This window comes from Myotis daubentonii, chromosome 1 (genome assembly GCF_963259705.1).
Source record: "Myotis daubentonii chromosome 1, mMyoDau2.1, whole genome shotgun sequence".
In the NCBI taxonomy this organism is placed as follows: domain Eukaryota; kingdom Metazoa; phylum Chordata; class Mammalia; order Chiroptera; family Vespertilionidae; genus Myotis; species Myotis daubentonii.
The window spans coordinates 63112013-63121710 of NC_081840.1; the positions used below are offsets into that span (position 1 = coordinate 63112013).

General features: G+C 44.3%; 2 pseudogenes; one reads left to right on the forward strand and one right to left on the reverse strand.

The window, feature by feature from the left end:
* Positions 1-3672: 3672 nt before the first annotated feature.
* LOC132238043 (hyaluronan mediated motility receptor-like) lies at positions 3673-5111 on the forward strand (annotated as a pseudogene).
* Positions 5112-5800: 689 nt separating this feature from the next.
* LOC132218544 (WD repeat-containing protein 7-like) lies at positions 5801-9189 on the reverse strand (annotated as a pseudogene).
* Positions 9190-9698: the final 509 nt, after the last annotated feature.

Here is a 9698-nt window from a genome sequence, read left to right on the forward strand (position 1 = left end):
ATTAGAACATCATCCTGATACACCAAGGTTGCATTTTGAGCCCCTATCAGGGCACATACAAGAATCAACAAATCAATGTTTCTCTCCTCTCCTTTCCTCTCTCTCTAAAAAAAATAATCAATAAATTAGAAAAATTAAAAAAATCCTTTTTCCATTAAAACAGATTAATTATTGAGTTTAAATAAATAAATAAATAGAATAAAATCACTGTTTGAGGTTAAGGAAGTTACCTGTGTTCTCTGGGCCTCAATTTTTTCACCAAGAAAATAAAGGGACAAATAAGTCCCTTCCCAGAAGAAAACTTCACTGTTGTCTTCTGCACTTATTGTCCCAAATGAATGGAAGGCCTGTATTAGGGAAACGGCTTTCTCTGCCTCTCATCTGAGGTTCCATTAGCTTGGGGAAGGGAACTAACATGTCAGAGTTTATATGTGTTAGATCTTATTCCACATTTATGCAAATTGCCTCATTTAATCTTCACAAGAACTCTTTGGAGGAGATTTATTTGCTTGCCCTCATTTTACAGAGAAAGCTTGCTCTTTCTATCATGGTGCCTCTAAAGGTATAGAAAGAGTTAGTTAAGAAGCAATAAAATGTTTTCATTATTTGTTTCCCATTGTTAATTGTTCAAATGATATTTGTTGAGCAACTACTATGAATACAGATCATGGATCCATGGGACCCAAAAAGTATGCAAGACACATTCCCATACAGGATCTATGGGAGAAAAAAGGGGACATATATAATACTTCCAACAATAAAGATTTTTTTTTTTTAAAGCACACACTCCCAGCCTTCCGGGAGTAGAAAATCAGCCCAGCTCAGGGGAGAAAGTTCAGTACCTCATCACACTTGCCAGCACAGTGCTGACTCAATGTTCCTCTTTCCTGTTATGCTGAGCCCCTGGATTCTAGGGCCTAGAAGGTAGGATGTATGCCTTTGCTGATCAATGTCATTAACCCACTGCCTAGCACAGTGCTGGGCACAGAGCAGATTCTCCCAGAGTATTTGATGAATAAATTAAATTACACAGTAAATGCCTGAATAAATACCAAGATGAATGGGGAGAGCTGTGAGGGCCCAATGAGTTCAGAAAAGGTCGCCGGAGAAGGAGATTGTGAGCTACACCTTGAGGGGTTAAGGTCAAATGTACACACTCATTCTGGGCTGGAGTCCACATTCTACCTGTTCAAGCTTTAGCTGTGTTCCTCTTCCACAACCAGACCTTCCTAAAGACAGCCTTCCTGGCCCCCAGAAAACTCAGCCCTAAAGTGCCTCAGGAGGAAAGAATATCTCAGAATTCCTCCTTCCTTTGGATCTGCTGACACCCAGTGTGTCAGTGACTTTGATGGAGGGTTGTCATCTTAGCATATCCCATTAGGGAAAACAAGAGTCTTGTATAGTCCAGGTTCAGGAGGGTTGACACTTTTGAAAGGTATAGGCCTTAGGGGGTAAACTGGAGTGACCCCAAGATGGGGAGGGGAGGAAGTTTAGGGTTGAGCTTTATGGGGGACAAGAATGCCATCACTTGATGTGTTTGAAGGAGAAGGTAGGCATACAAAGTAATGGAGTTCCCCTCCGGGTCAGGCCCAGGGCTGGGTTCCCTAATATGCTCTGCCATTTAATTCCCTCCACAACCCTATGAGGCAGCTATAATCATCTGTCCAACACTAAGAAGATAGTTAACTCCACAGTCAAATAGAATATTATGACATTTCTTTTTTTTAATTAAATCTTTATTGTTCAGATTATTACATTTGTTCCTCTTCCCCCCCCCCATAACTCCCCTCCTCCCAGTTCCCACCCCACCCTCCGCCCTCACTCCCCACCCACTGTCCTCATCCATAGGTGCATGATTTTTGTCCAGTCTCTTCCCGCATCTCCCACACCCCTTCCCCCGCCCCAGAATAGTCAGTCCATTCCCTTTCTATGTCCCTGATTCTATTATAATCACCACTTCATTCTGTTCATCAGATTATTTATTCCCTTGATTCTTAGATTCACCTGTTAATAGATGCATATTTGTTGTTCATAATTTGTATCTTTACCTTTTTCTTCTTCTTCCTCTTCTTAAAGGATACCTTTCAGCATTTCATATAATATTGGTTTGGTGGTGATGAACTCCTTTAGCTTTTCCTTATCTATGAAGCTCTTTATCTGACCTTCAATTCTGAATGATAGCTTTGCTGGATAAAGTAATCTTGGTTGTAGGTTCTTGGTATTCATCACTTTGAATATTTCTTGCCACTTCCTTCTGGCTTGCAAAGTTTCTGTTGAGAAATCAGCCAACAGTCGTATGGGTATTCCCTTGTAGGTAACTGAGTTTCTTTCTCTTGCTGCCTTTTTTAAAAAATATATATTTTTTATTGATTTTTTACAGAGAGAAAGGGAGAGAGATAGAGAGTTAGAAACATCGATGAGAGAGAAACATCGATCAGCTGCCTCCTGCACATCTCCCACTGGGGATATGCCCGCAACCCAGGTACATGCCCTTGACCGGAATCGAACCTGGGACCCTTCAGTCTGCAGGCCGACGCTCTATCTACTGAGCCAAACCGGTTTCGGTTTCTTGCTGCTTTTAAGATTCTCTCTTTGTCTTTTGCTCTTGGCATTTTAATGATGATGTGTCTTGGTGTGGTCCTCTTTGGATTCCTTTTGTTTGGGGTTCTCTGCGCTTCCTGGACTTGTAAGTCTATTTCTTTCACCAGGTAGGGTAAGTTTTCTGTCATTATTTCTTCAAGTAGGTTTTCAATATCTTGCTCTCTCTCATCTTCTGGCACCCCTATAATTCGGATGTTGGTACGCTTGAAGCTGTCCCAGAGGCTCCTTACACTATCTTCGTATTTTCAGATTCTTTTTTCATTTTGCTTTTCTGGTTGGGTGTTTTTTGCTTCTTCGCATTTCACATGGTTGACTTGATTCTTGCGCTCCTCTGGTCTATTGTTGGGAGTCTGTATAATATTCTTTATTTCAGTCAGTGTATGCTTAATTTCTAGTTGGTTCTTTATCACAACATCTAGGGTCTCATTAGATTTCTTGAGGATCTCACTATATTTATCGGTGGTCTCACCAGTCTTTTCGAGGGCCTTACTAAGTTTATCGGCAGCTTCTAAACAGTTCTTGAGAGACCTTAAAAGTGTGGTTTTGAACTCTATATCCTCCATTTCTGTCAGTTGTGTCCTGTTTCTTTGTCTCTGCATTTTTTATGCTTTCTTGGTGCACCCCCTTGTGGTCTTTGTGTGCAGTCTTGTTGTAGTTAAGCCTTGATTGTTGTAGGTAATACTAGGGGGATTTGACCTCCAGGCCAACTGGCTGTGAGAATCGAATATTATGACATTTCCAATGAAATTTTATACTCAGGAAATCTGGCAAAACATCTCAAGAGTCTTAAAACATTTAAGCCCTTTTTCCCCCACTAATTTATCTTGTAGGAACCTATCCCAGGAAAATAATTAGAAATATGAACAAAAACTTACATTTTATAGAGGAAAATGCACCAAAATGTTCACAGTGGTTATCTCTAGATGAGGGCATTATGGCTGATCTTATTTTCCTCCTTATAATTATGTATATTGTTTTAAAAATGCAAAATATTTGTAATAAGAGGGGAAGAAACATTAAAAATCAACCATTAGTCACGGAACACTAGCTCCCTTCAGTTTGTGAAGCTAGTGGTCATCATGTGCTTTCCTAAGGCGCCCCTGAAACGATTCAATGACCCTTCTGGTTGTGCACCATCTCCAGGTGCTTATGATGTGAAAACTTCAGAAGTATTGAAAGGACCAGTATCCTTTCAGAAATCACAAAGATGTAAAAAACAAAAAGAATCTCAACAAAATCTTACTGTTGACAAAGATACTACCTTGCCTGCTTCAGCAAGAAGAGTTAAGACTTTGGGATTAAAGACGGAATCTCAAAAGAATGATAAAGACCTGAAGATGTTGGAAAAAGAGATTTGTGTCCTTGTGCAGGAACGCAGTACTCAGGACAAGCGTCTGCAGGATCTGGAAGCTGAGCTGGAGAAGATGGAAGCAGAGCTCAGCGCTACGGTCAGGAGAATAACGTCTCTCTCTGCAAGCAGCGCTGCACTGGGAAAGCAGCTTACTGAATTAACCAGGACTAACGAGCTACTCCAGTCCTGGTTTTCTGAAGATAGTAACCAGAAGAACCTGAGGATTCTAAGCCTTGAGCTGATGAAGCTTAGAAACAAAAGAGAAACTAAGATGAGGCGTATGATGGCTAAATAACAAGGCATGGAGGTGAAACTGCAGGCCACCAGAAGAATCTGGAAGAGTCTCAAGGGAAAGTAGCACAGCTCAAAGGGAAACTTGTTTCAATACAGAAAGAAAAGGCTGATGAAAAGTCTGAAACGGAAAAACTCTCGGAATACATTGAAGAAATAAGTTGTGCCTCAGATCAAGAGGAAAAATGCAAGCTAGACATTGCCAAGTTAGAAGAAAATTTGAAAGAGAAGAATTATGAAGTTTTAAGCCTTAAGGAGGCTCTTGAAGAAAATATTGTTACCTGTCTGAACGAGTAAAAGACCTGAATGCTGAATGTCAGCTGCTTGAAAAAGTAAAAGAAGACCTCATCATCAGGGACAGAGAACTGGATGAACATCTGAATTCTGAAATGCAAAACTTAAAAGAGAAGTTTATTCTTGGAAAACAAGAACATGAAAAGCTACAACAAAAAGAGTTGCAAATGGATTCACTTTTGCAGCAAGAGAAGGAATTATCTTCTAGTCTTCAGCAGAAGCTCTGTTCTTTTCAAGAGGCCATGATGAAAGAGAAGAATCTATTTGAGGAAGAATTAAAGCAAGCTCTAGATGAGCTAGATAAATTACAGCAAACAGAGGAAAAATCTGAAAAGTTGGTCAAGCAGCTGGAAGAAGAGACAAAAAGCTAGAGTTGAAGAACTGAAACTTCTAGAAGAAAAGCTGAAGGGGTTTGTATTAATAGGACTTTATACATATGACTTCAGATTTTACAAAGTATTTTTCCAGTACATTCTTGGGATTCTCACACCAATCATGCACATGGGTGAGGTTGGAATTATTTTGCAAAAGAAGGAGAAAATACATGCATAGGATGTACATATAAATAATTATGACAGCCAAAACAAAAGCCAAGCCCTTTCTTTATTTAAAGCCAGTGGTTTAAGAGTTTTAATTCAGAAATGACCAGCCCTAACCATTTTGGCTCACTGGATAGAACGTGGGCCCGTGGACTAAAGGGTCCTGGGTTCGATTCTGGTAAAGAGTATGTTATGTATTGGTTGCCGGCTCAATCCCCAGTAGGAGGTGTGCAGGAGGCAGCTGATTAATGTTTCTCATCAATGTTTCTAACTCTCTATCCCTCTCAGCTTCCTCTCTGTAAAATCAATAAAATAGATTTTTTTAATGACAAAAAAATCAGCCATTAAAAACATTTTAAATATTTTTTTAATATATATTTTTATTGATTTCAGAGAGGAAGGGAGAGGGAGAGAGAGAGATAGAAACATCAGTGATGAGAATCATTGATCAGCTGCCTCCACACTGGGGATGAAGCCTGATACCCGGGCATGTGCTCTGACTGGGAATCAAACTATGACCTCCTGGTTCATAGGTTGATGGTCAACTACTGAGCCACACCAGCCGGGCTAAAACCCCCCAAACATTATTTATTTATTTATTTATTTATTTATTTATTTTGTGGTAAACAATAATGTGTTTTAGGAAATCCAAAGGAAAATAATTTTAACAATTAGGACTGCCACGTTACCTCAAAACCCAGTGCCAGAAAGTGCCAGCACTTCAGAAAGGGGGTGCCTCTGGAGGGACTGCTGATGTGGGTGGGGCGGCAATCAGTGTTCGCTGACTTTCAGGCTTCCGGTGCAGCCAGCCCAGGAGTGTGCCAGGGACCCGCCTCCCTCCCTCTCCAGCAGAGAGACTTGAGCTGTGACAGAAGGCCACATCCTGCAGAGCGGTGTGTGCATGCCTCCGAATCAATAGGTGCCCGAGCAGGCGAATATCCCAGACCATGCAGAGGTGACACAGACCAGGCCGCGCCCCCGATGCCCCTGGGTGGGCAGCACTGAGGAGGGACCCAGCATAAGGACATAAGGATCTAGGCTTAGAGAACTGCGCGCGAGAGAGCAGGCACGGGCGGCGCCAGCCTCAGACCATGAAGCGGTGCTCCTTCCCGTCGTGGGCCATCAGGATGATGTTGCGATTGGACGTCCAGCTGAGCCAGGCTAGCCGGAGGGCGATGTGGGGGCCGGGGGAGGCCGGCTGCACAGGGGGCACCTGGTAGGTTTTCATACAGCGCAGCTGGGGTGCCGAGTTCAGCATGCCGATGCTTCCCAGCAGCGAGGTGTTCATCTGCCAGAAGGAAATGTGGCTGTCTGTGTTCGAGTAGGTGGCAAGATAGCGCCCATCAGGAGCGAAGGCCACTGCAGTGATCGGGCCCTTGTGTCCGTGGACTGTCTGACATTTTCCAGTCCGATGCCGTACAGGGCCACCGAGCCATTGCGAGCTCCCACGGCGATCCTGTGACTCCGCTCATAATAGCTGACCATGTAGAACCTGCAGATAGCTGGGAAACACTCCTGAAGACCTTTCTTTTCAGAAATCCTTCGAGGCAGTACATAATGATGTCCATAACCTCCACAAGAAGATCCACAACATCTGTGGGCATCTTTTCAATGAGAATTTCAATGATTCTCAGAATTTCCCTTTTAGCTCCTGCGAGAGCGGTCGTGTGTATATTCTGCGGCGACTGGGTGTTCGCGGCCAGCGCAGTGTGTCTGTGGGCCTCTTTGGCTATGGTGGTGAGGAAGGCGGGCAGTCTGGCAGTGGCAATGAGGGAGAGGGCACGCCTGGCTGCGCTGGCAGAGTCAGCTGCTGGGCTCAGAGGCAGCCCCCTTGTGATGTTGGCGAGCTGCAGAGTTCCAGCAGCCCCATGAGGACTGCAGACACATCCATGTAAGGCTCCCACACCGTGAACCCGCGTCCAATCAGATCGATGGCTGTTCTCCGCTGGTACTGTGAGGAGGAAGCTTGGGGCTGGGGGCTGGAGCAGAAGAAACGTCAGTGCCTTGCAAGTATGTCTGGCCAGTGAGTCGTTGGATCCACCAGTAGTCAAACCAAATCCCTCAGGAATCTGACTAGAGCTTCGAGGTCTGTTCAACAGTGTAGGAGGTTCAATTTCAGCACCAAATTCAGCTCCTGTGACTCCAGTTGTGATGTCATCTTCTGCAAGGTCACGCGCTTCCTCCTGGGCTTCGGCTTCAGGCCCCGAGGTGGTGTCAGGAGCAGTGGTGGTGGTCTGCATGGCGTCCGCTGAGACCCCAGGTGACGTGACATGGTCCATGCACTGAGGTGCATGCGGAGCCCAGGCATCGATGGCTTCCTTCCAGCCCGCCTGCTCAATCCTTCGCAGCTCGGCCAGAAGCAGGGCCTGCGCGGCTTCTCTGGCCTCCAAGCGTCCATCCTGCCATCTCTGAGCGAGCATCTCTAGAAGTGGAGGCCGAAACTTGTCCAGTCCCAGCAGATCTGGCAGCATCACACAATTCATCGCAGTCAGCTGACTCCAGCCTTGTTTAATTTGTCCTTGCACAAAATTTCTGGAAGTTGGAGGGGAACCCCGGGCATTAGAAAGGTCTGGGGTGCTTGGTCTAAGTGGCCTGGTAGGGGCCTTCTTCCTATGATCACCAATAAAAGTTGCACTGGTCGTACCCATCAAGGTATTTGCCAAAGAGATGACCGACAGGAGATGCTGTGTGGTGACAGCTCGAGACACTCTGTACGTGCCCTTTCCTACTCCCTCCGTGCTGGAAGCTTCCTTTCTTCTTCCGCTTTCCTGTGTGACAGTGCACAGGCAGCCCGATTATAGCCAGGAAGCATCAGTGACATATGACCTCCTCTTGATAAGAGGCTCAATGACACTGGACAGTGGGGCTTCAGCATTCCAAGACGACCGAGACAAACTTCGTCCAGAACTTCGTTTAAGCCCCAGGCATGAAGGCAGGACATGAACAACTTTGCAGTGTCCATAGTCAAATTATATTCTAACAGGGTCTGTTGTGGGTTCAATCAGCGAGATAGACCACTGACTCAGAATTTAAATTTAAGAGCCTTTATTAAGCTGGCCAGCTGACTACAGCACATACCTCCTGTAAGGAGCCTCGTACTGCAGCCCCGACGAGGGTACAGCAAAGCCTTTTATCTGCAACACTACAAAGTATTTCTAAAAAAAAAAGAAAAAACAAACTGCAAAGCAGTTCATTAGCCGTTCCTGGTACTGGCAGGGTAAAAAGTTCACGTAAAATTTATGAGCAGGGTTTTTTCTGGCTGGGTTTAATCATAACACATTGCTTTTCTAGCGAGATAATTAGCAATTTTTCTCTGCCATGGTCCCTGCTCCTCAGCCCACTCAGTAATTCTTCTCTGCCAGGCCCCTGCCCCTAGCACAGGTCAGTGGCTTTGATTTGCTGGCCCGATATTCAGGATCACTCTCCTCCCTTCTCTGCCTCATGGTCTCCTCATCCTCCTCTTCCTTGTCAAGGAGGTGCTCCTTTATGTTCTCTTTGATGGTTTCTTTCACTTGTTGGAAGAGAACCACTGCTCATTTTCCAGTTAGAAAAGAGCCCCCTTTGTCTGTCCTGCCAGATGCTTTCTGCAAATTCTCAGGGGAAATAAGCGCGGTGTTCAGTGGCTTCTTCAGTCAGGAGTTGAATAATCAGCGCTTCCACATCAAAGAAAAGCACATGTATGTACGGGTCTGTTAGTTTGTCTTTATTGTTTGGACATCAGGGAGTTATGAGAATATTTAGACAGCCGAAACCGGTTTGGCTCGGTGGATAGAGCGTCGGCCTGTGGACTGAAGGGTCCCAGGTTCGATTCAGGTCAAGGGCATGTACCTGGGTTGCGGGCACATCCCCAGTAGGGAGCGTGCAGGAGGCAGCTGATTGACGTTTCTCTCTCATCGATGGTTCTAACCCTCTATCTCTCTCCCTTCCTCTCTGTAAAAAATCAATAAAATATATTTTTTTTAAAAAAAGAGAGAATATTTAGGCAAATTTCCCCAAGGCTGAAGCGTGGGAGAAGGTGCGGAATTGTGGAATCTGGGGGGAAAGGGGGATCCAGGAGAAGTGGCAGCGAGTGTGGTGCTGAGTCATGCCTGAGCCTGGGACCTGGGCAGCCATTTTGCCCTGAAGAGATCAAAACAAACATTTTTTAAAAAACAATCCAAACAAAAGTCTTTATGGAAAAACTAAAAAGATTTACTAAGCATTCAAAGTGGTTAAGATTGCCCAGCCTAGTGTGGCTCAGTGGTTGAGCATTGACCTATGAACCAGGAGGTCACCATTTGATTCCTGATCAGGGCATATTTCCAGACAGGGTACATATCTGGGTTGCAGGCTTGTGATTTTTGTTTATAACAAGCATATATTACTTTCATAATCATAAAAATAGAAATATTTTAAAGTTATAATTACTTACAGGGGTGGGCAAAAGTAGGTTTACAGCTGTCAGTATGTGAAACAGAGTTTATTCTTGTATTTATTAATGATTGTATTATTTATTTGTAGTGCAACTGTAAACCTACTTTTGCCCACCCAGTATATGCAAGGACTGGCAGCCAGCACAGAAATGTTCAAAGCTGATATGTTACAGTGATTGTTGTTAAATCAAATTTATTATTAAGGCTGAT